The following is a 17,422-nucleotide window of genomic DNA, read 5'->3' on the forward strand; positions in this document are numbered from 1 at the left end:
TATACAGATGTATACATAGAAACACACATACACACACACCTGGTAACACCTGTTCAAAAGCACAACACCCTGGGGCAGACCCTCACGCCGGAGCCCTGATGGTCAACTAAGGCTGCCTTTGCCCTTCAAGAAACGTTTGGCAGCATCTGGATGTTGTCTTATGGTTATCACAGCTAGGAGAAGGGGCTGGTGCCACAGGGTTTACTGAGCAGATAATGGAGACACTGCTAGGCAGACTGCCATGCGCGGAACAACACGATGACAAAGGTTATGGCCCCAAATGTCATGAAGTAGAGGAGGAGGAAGCCTGGGTTCAAAAGAGGGTGAAGGCCAGGGGTCCAAATGACTACTCCAAAGGTCATCAGCGTAACGAGGCCGGTTGGCACTCTTTTGAAGGAATCTCAAGCTTCTCCGAGAAAAACCCCTAATTCATCCCTCCAAGTTCTTCATGTCTCCATCCAGTCCTGGAGGAGTGGTTCTCCTCTTCTGTGGTCACCTTCACACATGACAGAAAGACACCCGGGGTGCACTAGGCCCATTGCTAACCTGGAAGCAGAATTCCATGCCAGTTCATCTCAGAGGCCTGTGTAGGCCCCAAGTCCAGCTCTTTCAGCAAGTTTCAGGGTTTCTCTTTGACCCGGCTTCCCTGCGTATAAAATCAATGGGCAGCACAGGGCCTGCTAACCGCTATTGTTATGATCATCTGATCCGTGCATGAACACTGGGGAAAGAGGCCTGCCTCCTCCATCCCAAGCAGAACAGAACGGAGACAGTTCTATTACACCTGACACTGCCTCTTGCTGCATTGGTCACATACTGCAGTCAGCGAGATTCTTGCTTACCCACTACCAGACCGCAGGAGAACAAGGGTGGAGGACCCAGGCAGAATGCATTAATCTGCTCTCACCACTTGTTGCCTGTGTATTCCTGATATTCCAAAATGTGGCACCTCAGTTTCCTCATCTGTAAAATGGGACTGATATTGTATCTTCATAAACAGGATCACGATAATTGTGATGATGGTGAGTCCCATGTATTCCCAGAGTCCAGGACAGTACCCCTGGCATGTGTCCAGAGAAGGTTTGTGGGAAAAAAAAGAGTCAAAGGTAAGGGCAGGAGGCAGCCTCAGATGGGGAGGCTAGATGTTGGCAGAGTAAAAGGTGAGGTTTTAATAAAGAGTTCTGGGGAGAAGAGCACCCCAGTATGTACAGTCAAGGGTGGAGGGCAGCCCAGGCCCAAATAACCTGTGGCCATGTAATTAGGTCAGACTCCTTAGAGAGCAGCACACACCCAGGCGTGGGGGACAAGAAAGGAGGACCCACAGCTGCAAAAGTCAGTCTGAGAGACGCAGAAAGTGAAGAAATGCATCTGGAAGGGCCAGCCTCTGGTTTCTGAAAGCATGAAAGAGTAGCGGCTAAGAATAGAGAGAGGAGGGAGGAAAGAGACCAGAAGGGGCTATAGAAAAGCGAGGCTTGGGAGATCAATGAAGGGACTGAACCGCGAGAAGGACTTAAGGGAGGGAACTGGCTGTCGAGGTAGAGGATAAATCTCAAAATAAATAAGAGTGATGGAGTTTAGCGGGGAGGACCAGAAACTCAACCACCCAGAGGGGAAGCAGGTCGCCAGGGACCAGCGAGTGTGAAGGTGGAAATTAGAGCGCCCGGCGGTGTGAGCCGGCCAGGGTAAGCTCAAGTGTGGCTCCCTGGAGACCCACAGGAGACAGGGTCTTGGAGGAGGGTGCGGCCTCCACTTTAACATTAGTGTTGTTTTGCAGGCTAGGGTGCCTGGTTAGGGGCGGGATGGCAAAGACATACTTCAGTCACCTAGCTGGTCCCAGTGCAGCCAAGAGAAAAAGCAGTCCAAGCAAAAAAGACAAGGGGCAGTGGGCTAGCTCAATTTGAGGAAGGATGAAAAAGCCGATTTTCCAGGCGTTTTTGGACAGCGGGAGGATTTTATCACACCGGTGCAAGAGGACACTAAGTTTAGGCTGGGCTGGTTTGTATTTTGTTTTGTCTTGGTTTGGTTTTTTTGTTTTGTTTTGTTTTGGTTGGAGGCAGGACTCCGGAGCTCTCTCCTAAAGAGGGATGGTCCAGCATGGCTCTCTTCCCAGGACTGCTCACCTTCCACCTGCCAGCAGACTCCCAGCCCCAGAAAGGGGCTCTGTCCACCTCAGTGCACAGTGATTGTTTCTGAAGCCTCAGTCTGTGCAAAGGGCCTTTCTGGGCAACCAGCCAGGGGTGGCCTCTTGAGAAGCCAGCCCCTACCTTAGCTTGCACCCCCTTCTTTTGAAGACAGGCTTTCAGTGGTGTGTGTGAGTGTGTGTGTGTGTGTGTGTGTGTGTGTGTTCATGTAGGTTAGATGCAGCGAAGTCTCTGTCCAGGGGAGTAATGGGGACAGGGTCTAGTCTGCCACGGGTGCCTCGGGGCAGCTGAGCCGCCAGGCAGGGAGGAGCGTGCTCCCCTCCTGGGGGCGCTCCCTTCGCGCGAATCGGGGACGGGAGGAGGAGGAGCACTTCCCCGGGGGCTTTCCCGCGGCCGGCGGCAGGGGAAACGGAGCCTCCCGGCCCCGCGGACGAGGGAGGGGCGCGGTCGGGGCGGGGGGCCGGGCTCCCCGGCTGGCTGTGGGGTCCGGCCAGGCGGCCGCCTGCGGCTCGGCACGGCGCGTCGCTCCTGCCCGGCGGGCGCTGCATTCTCCGAGTCTCCACCAGAGGCTGCGGGAGGAAGGAAGGGATCCGTCCCTTGCACACTTCCCCCCTAGTCAGACACGCACACTCCCTCGCTCTCTCGCTCCTCCACACACGCGCGCACTCGCCGCCGCGGCTCCCCATCTCGCTCCCGCTCTCCCTCGGCTCCTCCAGGCGGACGCCGGGGCCGGACCTGGCCGGGATCCCGTAGCTCGCTGGCGTCCCGAGGCGAGGGGACCAGGGTGCAGCACGGCCGCTCCCCGAGGTAAGAGCGCGCGGCGCCCGCGGGAGGCCAGCCGAACGCCGCCGGGGGAGGCTGCGGGCCGGGAGGGCGCACGGACCGGGGAGAGGCGGGCGCGGCGCGGGCTCCGGGGCAACGGCACAAGCGCGCCCATCCCGCGCCCCCACCTCGGTAGGGCAAAGGGGACTTTTCCACGTCCAAACTTTCCCCGGCGCTGAGCCCAGCCCGGCCACCTCCCGGACCCGGAGTCGCGGTCCCTGAGCCCAGAGCTCGGGGATGCCCCGCAGGCCGGGGGGCTGGTTGGGGGGGGGGAGGCGGTGGCCGCACCGGGGTGCAGGGCCGGCGCGGGAAGGGGTGCGGGGATGGCAAACCCAGCCTAGACACCGGCCGGGATCCTGGCGTCCCCGCAGCTCACCCCGCGCTGCCCGGGCTGGGCTCATGGGCTCGTGGGCTTGCGGCCCCTCCCGGAGGTTCGGCGATCGGCGCGGCGGGAGCGTGTGCGCCGCGCGGGTGCGTGTGCGGGTCGGGCCGCCGAGACACGCACGGCTGCGGCCACCCTGGGGTGGGGTGAGCAGGACAGGCTACAGGGACCCTTGCGGCTCTGCAGACGTGACCCCTGCACCCCTCGGCCGTCGGATGAGGGCGGAGATTGAGGGGCAGCGCTTTCCTCTTCCTCCGCACCCTACTCCGGGGACTCTGTTCCCACTACAGAGAAAGACCGGGCTTCACAAGCTCACGTCCAAAGCGAGCGCCACTCGGGACTGACCCTCGAGGCCCGGGGTGCGAAACCGGGAGGCGTGAACCGTGTGGCCGTGAGGGTTGCGGGACCCTCGGTGGACACTATCCCTATCCATGTCGCCTTTGCCTGGGGACCTGACCTCACCACTCCCGCTGTGGCCTAGTAGGGTCCTTGCTTCAGCCAGGGAGCTGCGGGAGACTACCCTGTGGGGTTCAGCGAGCGGAGCGCAGACAGAAATCGGAGTCCCCCGAGGTCTCCCCAAGCCACAGGGGCACCCCCTGCTGGCAGGCACAGGAGCAAGACAGCCCTTAGGATGAAAGCGGAGCTGGGAACCCTCTGCTTTCTCTCCCACTCTCCCTCCCTGCTCGCTGGCTTGCGGGATGGTGTGCAGTCCAGTTCTGCTATCAGGGTCTGATTCTAGCGCTCCCCGGGTTCCAGACGGGCTGGCCGGAGTGCCCAGCCTAGCCAGTGGTTTATTAGCCTTGGCTATTGCCTCTGCAGGGCTGCTGGAGCGGGGTGCATCCTCCCAGCTCCCACCCTCTTCTTTCCCTACTGTCCTGAAAATCTGCCTATCACGTGCTCTGTCCCTAGGTATATCCCCCACGGTTGCCCACCAGTGCCCACTCCTACTCTTGTCCATCTCATCCTTAGTGTGTCCACCTTCTTTCAGCCTGCCTCAGTTGCCCTCTGCCAGGTCAGGAGGCACCTTCTTCCCCAAGTCTGCCTCTACTCCTCCCTGCTCCAGCTGGGTTCCTTGCCTTTTCCATTGCTCCTGGAAATCACTGTGGTCCCTTAACTACTGCTTAGGATTGGGAGGGTTGACAGGGTGTCTCTGTCCTCTTCCTTCATTACCAGTCCCAGTATCTCTCAGCGGGTGCTTTAACAAGCAAGCTAGGTCTCTCTCGGCCTAGGGCACCTGCCTCTGGGTCAGTCACCATGTCTGAAGCTATTGACCAAGGCTGCCCTCCTTCCCATCTTAAAGTATGGGAAGCAGGCTCGAGGTCACAATGGGGACCCTGACACTCAGGCCTCATGAGGTGTTTAAAGTAGATCCCTGGGCTCCTAGGGGAAGAAAGCTGCTCAGTAACTTTGACAGAGAAACCAAAATGACACACTGTTGTGAGCCTGGCTGGGTACATGCATCTAAATTGTGTGTGTGTGTGTGTGTGTGTGTGTGTATGGCGGCTATGGTCTTGTCTGCTTCTCTCCCAGTCTACAATTTGCGCAGAAGTGGGACTTCGGCCTCTGCCTTTTCTGGGTTCTTTGTGCCCTCACTTGTGAGGTTCTGCGGCTCCCTGTCAGGGTCAGGCGAGAGCTGGGACAGGGATCTCCAGTATAGCAAAGTTTGGAACAGTTTATTTACCATACCAGATAAAAGAGTTGGCCAATTAAATTTCCTCTTTTGTCTAAGTTGCTTCTCCTTTTCTTCCATCAGGAAAATCCACTGGAAATGCAGCCCCAGGTGTGGAGGGAGAATACATTCCTGTTTATGTAACCAAACCCATGCTGGGTGACTTGGGACAGGGCAGGAGTTACTTACTAACAGTGGAAGGAGACCCTGAGAAGAGGCTAGGCTGAGACCCCGGTTAGGATCCTACCACCCCTCCCCAATGAGCCAGGACAAGCAGTATCAGTCAAAACTTGACTGGGAGGGGACCAGGACCTTTGTGCAGGCTCAGGAATCAAAGCCTTATTTTGCCTATGACACACACACACACACACACACACACACACGGGGGTGGGGAGGGTCCTCTCCACTAGCTTTGTCTCCTCAGAGTACCCTTAAGAGGGAACACTTGACAGGCGGCCTCTGCTTTATAGAACCTTCAGTTTTGCTTCTTGTGTCTCTAAAGAAAGCCTAGATGCCAGGACAGGCTCCAAAACCACAGAGAAACCCTGTCTCGAAAAAGCAAAAAAAAAAAAAAAAAAGCCTAGATGCCCCCCATCCATCCCTACCGCACTCCTCGCTCCTGCCCTAATCAGGACAGGCTCTGACCTTAACGTTGTCATCAGGATCACAGGCAGGAGTCATTAGACTTTGTCTGGCCGGGAGCAGGCAACGACTAACTGAAAAGTTACATTTGCCCAAAATTTGTCCATGCGTATGGGAGGGAGCCTGGATACTAGGAGGCAGGGGTTTGGAACAGGGAGGCTGGGAGTGTAGCTGTCTTGTGCAGGTTGGGCAGGTTGTTGACTGTCTTGAGGACACTTGGTTCAGGAGGAGGGGAGGGTCTGAAATCTATTTTAAGCTCCACTCAACAAGTAAGGTGCCCTGAAGGCAGCCGCATCTGCCTGGAGAAGGCACACTCTCGTCTAAATTGCAAAAAGGCTTGCGAGGCGATGCTCTTGGGGCCTGGGCCTATGCCACCGTTTCCCCCTCAGAAGTTCCTGCTTTATTTCTGCTGAGGACCTGCACAGTGCCCACTCCTTAGCTGGGTTCTCTTACAGCGGCCTCTGCCTTCCTAACTCTGAGTCTGGGTCTGAGCATAGAAGGTTCCAGAACCTGGAGGTCCTCCTTTCCTTCCTTGTCGGTTCTCCAGGCTCTGCCTTCCTGCTGTCACGTTGAGGATGCTTTCTGTTTCCCCATCAGACCCACCCGTCTGCTGTTTGGCTTTGTCACTGCTACTTGTGGGCTGTGTAGCTTTTAACAAGTTACTTCACCTCTCTGTTGGGTTGTTGTGAGGGAAAAAAGAAAGAAAGAAAGAAAGAAAGAAAGAAAGAAAGATGGATGCACAAACCAGTTCCCTTAGCACCGTCCTGGGCACTCAGGATGCCCATAGACAAAACATCAGTTACGGAAATGGTCCTCTGCTGGTAATTCTGGATGCAGCGGCTTCGCCCTGCTTTGGCACAATTGCTTGGCTACTTGGGGGGGGGGGGGAGATGGGGGCAGGAAGTTAGAATCAGGCTCCCTTTGACCTCAAGCTCCTTCTATGCTAGCTAAAAGGCCAGGGGCAAAGAAGGAAGGTTCTAGATTTTCACAGGTTCCTTTTGTCCCAATTTCTGTCTTCTCTCCCTGACCCACCCCATGGTTCCCGCTCTGACCCAGGCATCCTGGCTTTGAAAAGTTTCAGCCATGGTGGCGACCTCATTGCGAGCCTCCAAGGCCTCCGGTCTCCTCCTACCCCAGTCCTTGCCGCAGTCACAGCGACCGTTCTCCAGCACAGGTGGGACCGCGTCACTTGCTTGATTAAAACCCCTCCATGGCTCCCCATCGCCTACTGAATTAAGTCCGGGCTCTGCACAGTGACATTCAAGGTCCTTGTAATCCGTCTGCCTCCTCCTTTATCTCCCAGGGTGCCTCCAACCCGACAGTCCTGCAGAAGGCCAAACCTGCCCTTCCTCAGAACGCCCTGTCCAAAGATCTTCTGAAGCCCAATGACCCAACCCTGGAGCCTCTTTCCCATGTCCACCCATACACCTGGCTGTGCAGCCGTTCATCCCTTCATAATCCAGTTGGAAAAACATACATGTAAACATGTGTCTGCTAAGCATACATGTGTGCTAGGCGATACAGCTGTTAGTCTGAGCCAGCAAGAGGCCAGCGGTCCAGGGTGCCCAGCAGACAATTAAACAATTCCCATCATCGTGGTCAGAGCTATGGATGAGCAGTGGAGACTTGTGAAAAGAGTGAGGTACAAGCAGGGCCCTGCAGGGTTGAATAACGGTCCTCCGAGGAGTGAAAACGAGGAGGGGGCACTGGAGAGGAAGGCAGGCTCAGGGTTGCTGAGGTCCCCCGAGGCGAGGGAGAAAAGGGGTTGGGAAGCCGCAAACCCAGCTGCCTGAAGTGAAAGCCAGGAGGGTGGTACAGAGAAGCCACCTATGGGGCTGCAGCAGCAGGTCCCTTGGGGCTGGAATCTTTGAGCAGTGGGGGACCCTGAGAGTTTTCAGCAAGGGAAGCACCTGGTGACATTTGTCTGGAGAAGCCTCAGCCCCAGCTGTGGGGGGAGTGGATAGACTGGGAAGCCAGGTCCTTTGCTGGACCTGCTCTGAGGGCAGCATGTAGGACCCGAGAGTGCTCAGATGAATGCAGAGGGTGTATGCCAATTTCTGGCTCATGAGGCTGTGGCAGCACAATATGAGGCAAGGACTACAGAAGTGGTGGGGACCAGCTAGGGACAGACACACGTGACAAGCTGGTGGGACCTAAAAGTGGGGATACCCAGGGGATAGTGCTGAAAAGTGGGCTTCCTTGTCGGGGCTGGGAGCATGCCTGTGAGGGCCCTAGGATGAAGGGTTCACTCCATGTCTAGTCTAAGGCAGGAAGAGGTCATGTAGGACCTGATCCTCAGGACCAGGTGCTGCCTGGGGAGCCCTGTGGGACCACCCCGCGACCACCCCTCTGCCGCAAACCCTTAGAAGCAGAGCGTAGGTTTTCCCATCAGCGGTCTCATTATTGTTTTCAGTATGTCGGGCCAATGTTTCTCAGCCAGGGCCACTTTTGGTTCCCAAAGGACGTCAGGTGATGTCTAGAAATGTCTCCGGTCAAAGGCCATTACTGGCACCCGGTGGGTGAAGGCTGACACTGATGACATTACCAAGCCACCTACCACCCACGGGATGTCCCCACCCCTGGCCACTCCACTGCTGAGCACTCTGCAGTACAAAGAGCAGTGCAGAGGCTGCGGAGACTCCGTGGAGGCCAGTGTGGACTTTCCCTCCTGTCTCCGGGGTGTGGAGCTTGGCATGCAGTATACAACCAGCACTGCCTCTGCTGCATCAAGTGTGGGCTTGGGGAGGGGCTTAGAGTCACGCCGTGTGGGAGTCGGCATACCGGTGACTCCTACATAGGAGACAGCCACAGCTCTGAGGCCGAGGGCTGCTACCCAGTGTGTAGTTCACCAGCCCCCTCTCCTGGTCCTGTCCATTTTCATCATTTGTTTTTCAGGAGAACATGTAGATTTTGTTGTTCTTTTGGTTCTTCTAATGTTCATTGTTATTATCATTGTGTGTGTGTGCGTGTGTGCATGCGTTGTGTGCACGCGATGTGCCATGTCCATGTGGGCACATGTGCCATGACATGCTTGTGGAGGGCAGAGGACAGCTCTGTGGAGCCAGTTCTCTCCTTCATCTTTATGCCGGGTCTGGGGATTGAACTTAGGTCAGCAGGCTTGCAAGTGCCTTTATTTGCTGAGCCCTCTTTCTGGCCTTGGGTTGTTTGGTTGGTTCTGTCTGTCTGTTTTGATACAGGGTCTCGTGTGCCTCTGACCTCAAATTCACTTCGTAGTTGAGGATGACCTTGAATTTCTGATCCTCCTGCCTCTGCCTCCTGAGTGCTGGTTTTATAAGCATGAGTTACCATGCCAAAGTATTGTAAGCATGAGTCACCGTGACTGGATCATGCAGTATTAGGGATCAAACTCAGGGCTTCCTGCATGCTAGGCAGGCACTCTACTAACTGAGCTATTCAGGTCAGTGTTTCTGAACCAGGGCCACTTTTGGTCCCCAAAGCACATTGGGCCGTGTCTAGAAATGTCTCTGGGTCAAAAACCATCATTATTTTCTTGTTTTTTGTTTTTGTTCTGTTTTTTCGAGACAGGTTTTCTCTGTGTAACATTTCTGACTGTCCTAGAACTCTCTTTACACCAGACTGGCCTTGAACTCACAGAGATCTGCCTGCCTCTGCCTCCCAAGGCCATTCATTCCTAGACATTCATTATTTTTCTTCAAATAAATGACTTACAGATTATCAAAATGAAAAACACAATGACTTGCCAACTAAGAACACCGACCCTGGAGCCCAAGAGAGCTGCACCTACAGCTAAGCTCCTCTATTCCCCATTTCTAGGACCCTCCGTTTCCTCACCTAGGGAATCCCTTCAGTTACCTTACCTCCCGTGAAGATGGGAGGAGGTACCCACACAGGGCAGAGCATATTGCTTAGCTCCTCGGAAGAGCGTATTTGTGTGTACACACATGCTCCTGCGTGTCATTTTACACGTGAAGACGTTTTTAATTAGTCATGATCCCACTACCCCTTGGCTACCACTTTGATACGCGCTCTTTTTGACATAGATTGAAAATAAAAATCAAAATGGTATCACGCTGTGCACGTGGGCCTCTGTAGCCTGCCTTGCTGCTAGATAGTGTACTGTGAGCGTCTTGCCATTTCAATGAAGAGACATCCACATCACCATTTTTTAATAGCTGCCCAGCCCGTCGTTGTGTGGCTGTCCATAATTCACTCGGCCAGCCCCCGCGGTCGGACAGTTGGGTTGCTCCCAACCTTTTCGCTATTACAAACAATTCCTCTGTGAGCATCCTTGTACACACATCTTCACGCTTGTGTCCAGTGATTTCCTTGGGGACTGCTTGGACATTTTTGGCAGAAGGTACATGGCAACTGATCTGATTCCTTAAGTAGGAGCCTTTAGACTCAGCAAGGCTGGGGGGCCTCTGGGAAATGAGGAGGGGGCTGGGTGCGGAGGGACCAGCGGGACTCTGAAACGGCAGGTTGTGATGTTAAGACGTGGCCAGCTCAGTGAGTGGTGACCGCAAAGGCCACACTCCTCCTTTGTTGTCACTGGAGAATGGGGGACCAGGGTTAGGAGGTGGACTGTGTGTCTGATGGGCAGAGTGGCAGACACCAGACAGACAGGGCCACGAGGTGGACAGGCTGAGGCAGGCTGATGGATGGCGAGCAGAGGCAGGTGGATCCAGGTCAGCAGGCAGACAAGATGATGGACAGGTGACAAGCTGGGCAGATTCAGGTGTCCAGAGAGAGAAGCCTGTGGCTTCAGGGTGGGACCTGCAGAGACTGTGAGTTGACATTGTGCGTTAGAGACTGAAGAAGCTGAGGAGAGACATAGCCCGGCTAGGGGCTCCCATGGTGTGTATGTTCTCACACAAGCAGCTGTGTGGAGGTTTATGCACTTGGAGTTGAAAGCCTTTAGGGACCAATCAGCAACTCACTGCGTGGATGGGTGTTCGCCCCAGGAAAAGGAGCCTGCAGTGCCCTCTTTGGGTCTGTTCATTCACGGGACCCTCTTCCGAGTGAGCTTGAAGGGGAACAGGGCGGGACTAGAGATGTGACTCAGTTGGTGGAGCGCCCAGCATGTGTGAATCCCTAGATTTTATCCCCGCTCCAGATAAAACTAGGGGTGCTGGTATAAACCTGTAATCCCAGCACTCAAAAGGTAGAGGCCAGAGGATCAGAAGTTCAAGGTCATCCTTGGCTACATGGTCAGATCAAAGCCAGTCTGGACTATGTGAGACCTTGTCTCAGAGCAAAAATAAACCAAGCAAAGGAAGGGAAGGAGGGCAGAGGGCAGAGGAACTGCCACTTGCACAGCCAGAGGGGACTGGGGTGAGGAAGAGCCAGTCTCACTTCCAGGGCACTGTGTAATCAATCACAGGGTTCTGTTGAGGGCACAGGAGCCAGACTGCCATTTACCAGGGGAGGGACCTGAGACATGTCACCAGCCTTTGGGCTTCTGTCATGACCTCTGAGGTTTGTGGGGAGGGAGGACTGGAGCATTCACCACAGGGAAGGCTCTAGAAGCCTTGAACTCACACTTGTTACACGTTGCACATGTACACACACACACACAGAGTAGGTGTGTCATAAGCACATCTCAACAAGGTGACTCACTGGACACATATCATGGGGGACAGCCTGGAGCTGTCATGGCACTGCTGTGGTTGGAGAGGCCTTCAGGAGGGAGTGGCTAGGTGGAGTGGAAGTGGCTTGGTGATGTCTGGTTGAGAGCTAGTGACCATGCTGGCCAGAGCACAAAAGACATAAAGAGAAAGAGAGAGAGAGAGGAGTTGAAGGGAAGGCTCCCTGGCCAAGCGATGCCCCTGACTGAGGAATGCGGGGATGGGGAGCTACTGCAGGGGGCTGGCTGGATTTTGAGGAGGAATTAAAGGGAAGAGGACACAGGGAGCGGGCACTAGAATCACCCAGAAGACAGTGAGGGAGAATCGAATGAGGTTGTGGGGAACAAGGGACCAAGAGAAAAGCTCCAGGGGGTCACCTGGACCCGGAGCCCCTTGGCTGCGGGAGATGCTGCGGTGCTGTGGAGAAAGAAGAGAAATGAAACAGTGTGGTACGCCTGGGTATCGTGTGTGTGTGTGTGTGTGTGTGTGTGTGTGTGGTGGTGTGTCTGTGTACGAGAACTAGGGCTCATTAATCAAATCAGGGGAGTCTTGGCTTGAGAGACTCCCAGAAAAGCTGAGATTCTGCCAACATTTTTCAGCCACCCAGCATCCCACCCAATGCCATCCATCCTTCGGTCATTTTCCAACCCATCACCCACACACCCACCTCCCTCCAAACGGTGAGGTGCCCATTGTCCCCCTGCTGCTTCTGCCCACCTAACCACCCACTGCTGTCCACCCACACGTGCCGTCCAACCACCCACCCACGTCCCACTGCCTTGCTTTACGTCTCCTGGCTGTCTGCTGCCTCCCATCAGTGACTACACCAAAGTACCCATTCATTCATAATGTGTTTCTTAGAAGCTTCCTATGTGCCCAGCTTGGGTGAAATCTTTACACAGACACTTGGAGATGCCTGTTGATGAAGACGGAGATTAAGAAAGACAGTGAAAGGCAGTGAACCTTTTAACCCGGAGGACAGAAATTAAAAAGCGACTTCACGTCCTCCTGACGGTGAAGGGTTCTGATGGACTGTGGCCTGGAGACGAGCTGTGCTCCCAAAGTGTTAGCGGCTAATACTGCAGATTTGCTGTTTGTTTTCCCTGGCTCCTATGAGTGTGTGTAGTCACAGGCATACTCCTCTTCCGTACACATCTGCCTAAGCTGGCAATGTCTCCTCCAAACCATAGCTGGTCTCTACCTCATCCCACATTGGAGGTGTTCCGTGGAGGCATCTGGATGAAGTGGCTCACAGGATGCAGCTGGTGGAGAAATGAGAACAGAGCAGAGGGCACTGACCACTTTGAAGCTGGAGAGATCAAGGCTAGCTAGAGGGAGGACTGCCGTAATGACCACTGCACCATCTGCCTGTGTTCCTCAAAACTGTAGGAGTGGTTGAGCAAAGAGGACAGCAGACTGGGACTTTGGGAGGGGGTAGTGGAGAACTCTGGATGTGACCTTGGAGAAAGGAGTGGGGGTGATTATGTTTGCAGGAGGGGGTGACTGTAGAGCAAGAAGATAAGCTGTGTTGAGGTGAAGGTGGGTTAAAGCAGGTTACCTGGTATCAGGGCAGGAGCAGCAGGGAGCACTGATTCTCAGAAGAAACCCAGAACAAGGGAGTCTTCTTCAGCCCCAGGCCTCCACAGCCATGTTTGTCCCCAAGGTATCCTTCATTTCTGAGAGCCCTTGCCTCCATCCTAGGGAGCCTCTGTCCTTTTCTGTCCCCTTATAAGCCCTGTTCTCACAAACCTCAGCCTCCATCTGAGTCCCTGGCAGAATGCCCACTGGCTCCAGGAGAACGCTGTCTTTTGGGCATAGGCTTCTCTCTTCAAGGTCCAGAACAGAACCTAGGCTGTACTCCACGGGTGTGTCAGCCCCTACGTAGCCCCAGATCCTGTCACTGAGTGTCTGTGACAATGGGCCCTGGACCATAGTACTGGTCCTCTTACCCTAATAGGCACCTGGCCACTTTGCTTAGTTGCTTCTGATGTTCTCTTCCTGCTGTGAATCCAAGTTCCCGACAGGGAATTTCTGTGCACACATGTTTGTGCATGCACGTGCGCGCGCGCACACACACACACACACACACACACACACACACACCTTGTAAATTCACACAGTCCATTCTCTCCACAGACTTTTATCACCAAGCTCAGCCGTGGCCCCTTCTGGAGCTTGGTGGCACCCTTCCTCCATAAATGGTAGTACTTATGTCCTCAATGTGTGGCAGCCAGCTAGAGGAGGTGCCAACTCCCCTGCCACTCCAGGGTCTCTGCATCTACTCCGCAGGCCTTGGGAAAAAAAGCCCTGGATCTGGGCCCGTGAGTCCCTTCCACCACCTGCCCACTGCCTCATGGCTCTGGGAACAGAGGAACTTGCAGGTTAGCAAACAGGCTGGGTTGGTGGCGGGCACCAGCCGTGCTGGCAGCTCCGCTGGGCTTGGCTCACAGGCTGGAGAATCCTGGACTTGCTGTTTCTGGGTTAGGAAAACAATCACAAATTAGAGAAAATGTTTTGGGAAATTGCTCTACTGCACGGGAGGGAGGGAGCATAGGAGGAAGGAAGCTAGGGAGGAAGGGAGCACAGGGAGGAAGAGAGCAGGGAGGGAGGGAGCACTGGAGGGAGCACGGGAGGGAGACAACACAGGAGGAAGGGAGCACAGGAGGAAGGGAGCATAGGGAGGAAGAGAGCACGGGAGGAAGGGAGCATGGGAGGGAGCACAGGAGGGAGGGAACACAGGAGGGAGGTGAGGGAGGAGCACGGGAGGAAGGGAACAGGAGAGGTAGGGAACCCAGGAGGGAGGCCGTTGAGGGAGGGGCACGGGAGTAAGGGAGCACAGGGAGGACAGGAGCACAGGATGAAGGGAGCACGGGAGGAAGGAAGCATGGGAGGGAGGAGCACAGGAGGGAGGCAGTTGAGGGAGGAGCACGGGAGGAAGGGAGCACAGGGAGGAAGAGAATACGGGAAGAAAGGAGCATGGGAGGGAGGCCGTTGAGGGAGGAGGCATGGGAGGAAGGGAGCATGGAAGTGAGGGAGCATGGGAGGAAGGGAGCATAAGGAGGAAGGGAAGATGGGAGGGAGGGAGCACGAGGAGTGGAGAGGGAAGGGGAACATGGGAAGAAGAGGGTAAGGGAGGGAGGGAGAGCAAGAGAAAGGGAGGAAGGATGGAAGCAATGTCTCTGTCAGCTCCAGAACCTTTGCTTGACACTCAAGGCCTCATTTTGTCTCCTGACATAGTTTTTCACCTGCTGAACCAGACACACCTGTTCCAGCTAGAGTTGCCACAAGGTTGCCTTCGAGCTACCAGCTTTGCTGGACCCTCCCTCTACTCCATCTGAATGTCTTTCCCTCCCTTTGTGTCCTGATGGTATCTGACCATCTCTCTTGACAGATGACATATTGCCTGGCTGACGTTGGACAAATCTCCTTGATTCCCTGAGCCTCAGTTTCCTCATCTCCACAGTGGGGTTGCTGGCATCACCACAGGTCAGTGAGGTGACCCACACATGGTGTCTGTCTCTCGAACAGCACTGGGTACCACCTTAATGAGGATGCCGCTGCAAAGCTTCCCGCCTTCCAGAAGAGCAGAGCTCTTGGCAACAGTTAGCTCTGAAACATCACAGCTCCCCTGCTGAGGCCTGCTTTGTTCACGTCTGTCCAGGTCTCCCCTGCTGAGCAACTGGAGAGAGCTGTGTGAGCTTCCAGAGCTAGTGGGAGGTGTCCTGAGAGAGGAAGCCAAGGTTCTGTCTTAGAAGTCATCCCATCCCTCAGGCCTGCCTCATACCAGGTCTGTTTTGTGTCTGGGGGAGTTAGGAGTTCTGGAGTAGCCCAGTCCTCCTGACTGCCAGGATCTGCACAAGTCATATGACTGCCTCAGTTTCTCCATCTGTAAGCAATGTTGATAATCAGTCTCTGATCACCAAGTGGGGGGTTGATATTTGTACAGTGTTTAGCATGGTACCTGGTGCCTCTCTACAGGTTTCTTGATAAAACAGCAAGGGGTCGGAGCCACGGAGTAGATGGCAAGAGCACAGAGCTCCGGAGAGGCAGCAGGTTTCTGTGGAGTAGGCATCGCATGGGCACTTTCTAATGGGGAAGCAAGGGCTCTTTATCGGATCCTACAGGCAGTCTGAGAAAGGTGGGGCTGCCAAAGGTGCCCTATAGAGGCTCTGAGAGAGAAGCAGGAAGAAGCTACAGGGTACTCAGAGGCCCCAGGAATCTCACAGAACTCACCCGCCTGCTCTTCCTCTCCTCCAGTGAAGGCTCCAGCACCTGGAGACAAGGTGGCCTGTGTGTCTTGAGAGAAGGGGACCTCGGGGAACTTACCCAGCAGTGAGTAGGGTAGTGAGAGGTGTCTGGGAGCCCCCTTGTCAATCAGAGGGTGGTGAGAGCCTTATACTCCCTGCTGTACAGTGAGCCAATGTCCTTGCCCAGGGGGACTCTAGTGTGCCAGTGTGTGTATGTGTGTTTTGCAAGCACGTGAGTGTGCAGGTGTGTGCACCCTTGTGTGCATATGTGGAAGCCAAATCAGACACTGGGTGTGTTCTCTTGGTCTCCACTTTACTTCCTGAGGCAGGGTCTGCCATCGAACCAGAAATTTTAACTGGGCTGTCTGGCCAGCAGAGCCTTTGGGGGTTACTGTCTCTGCCCTTCCTCCCCCAGTGCTGGGTCATAGCCTCATAGCCGTGCCTGGCTTTTTACATGGGCGCTTCAGATTCAAATTCAGGTCTTTGTGCTCGCGTAGCAAGTGTGCTTACCCACGGAGCATCTCCCAATCTCCCCAGAGGTGATCGGATTCTCTCTTCTCACTGCCCCCATTTCCCCCTCTGCAAAGTCCCTCCACTTGCCCTTTGCTGCCTTTCTTTGGAGCCTTTCCCCAAGTGGAGGATGGGAGGGGCCGCGGAGGAGAGTTTGAACAAACTGGGACTGCAGACAGAACTTTGGATTGGTTGGCCAGCGCCATTCTTTTTCCCGGTTGCCATAGCAGCCATTTCCCGGGGTTGTCAGTGATGAAACTCATAACATTGTTTTCAAATAATCCGTGTAATTGAAATAACAATTGAGCTGTTAACTCGTCTCTCACACTCAGGCTAGGACAGCTCCTCCCTCCACGCCCTCCTCCCCACCCGGTAGTCCAGTCCCTTCCAAGCTCCTCTGTGAGGCTCCAGTCTTGGGCTTGGAGAGAGCTCAGGACCCCCAAGCTGAACTAGAACTTGGAGACAGGGTACCCCTTCTGTTTTTGCAACTCAAGGTCTAAAGGAGGAAAGGGACATAGCCAGGGCCACGCATGGAGAAGCAGCCCTGTGTTTTGATGAACGTTTGTTGTGCTGGAAGGGCAGACATCAAGCCCTGATTTTATGTGCATCTTTCTGTCTTTCTCCCCACTTTGTAGGTAGATAAACTGAGGGCTGCAGAGCTGTACATATAAGTGGTTTTCTAACTTCAGAAAATAAGAACTAGATCTGAAAGGGTGTTGCGTCGTCTCTCTCCTCCCTCTATCCCCAAAACAGGAGCTGAGACCTGGGGTCCTTAGTCAGGGCTTCTTGGAGGAAGATGCCTGGCCCAGAGTGAGAGGCAGGGGCCCCTCAAGGAGCAGGAGGGGAAGGAAATGGCTGGACATTCAAAGTTCGCCTGTGGAGAACGCGGGTGCTCAGAAGGGTGTGGGATGGATTGAAGGATGGGAAGTGTCTGGGATCATACAGGAAGACAGGGCTGACCGACAGCTCCCTGTGGATGTCTCGCAGAGGATAAAAGCATTTTTTAAAAATGCCTGGTCTCTGTCCAAGGTGCTCTTTGAGTCCGCAGACTGTGTGGGTGGCTGGGGTGACAGGCGCTGACTAGGACTGGAGGTGGGGCAGTCCTCAGAATGCAAAACTAACGGACAACAAGAAGCTGGCTTCCCTCTCTGGAGTCTTGAGAGCGACGCTGCCAGTCAAGGGCCTTGTTATTCTCATATCCTTGCTCATTCATTCTTCCTCAACAGTTGCTGACTACCTACCTGCTCTGAGCCAGGCACCGGGTGGTCCCCAGGCTTTAAGGATCAGGTAGACTTATATCCTCAAAGACTCTTCCAATCTAACTGGACACATGCCTGCATGAACACATACACACATCTTGGAGCAAATGACTTGGACTCAGGCTTGAAGGCTGAATAGGAGTT

General features: G+C 54.7%; 1 protein-coding gene across 1 annotated transcript in view; it reads left to right on the forward strand.

The window, feature by feature from the left end:
• Positions 1-2,511: 2,511 nt before the first annotated feature.
• The window catches only part of Cdh22 (cadherin 22), a 123,735-nt gene continuing 108,824 nt past the window's right edge, over positions 2,512-17,422 (forward strand). Inside the window, exon 1 of the mRNA XM_041670875.1 lies at positions 2,512-2,948. The gene's annotated coding sequence lies outside the window, so the exon portion shown is untranslated. The remainder of the gene's footprint in view (positions 2,949-17,422) is intronic.

This window comes from Microtus oregoni, unplaced genomic scaffold (genome assembly GCF_018167655.1).
Source record: "Microtus oregoni isolate MIOR12 unplaced genomic scaffold, Mior012 000020F_ref0000438, whole genome shotgun sequence".
NCBI lineage: Eukaryota > Metazoa > Chordata > Mammalia > Rodentia > Cricetidae > Microtus > Microtus oregoni.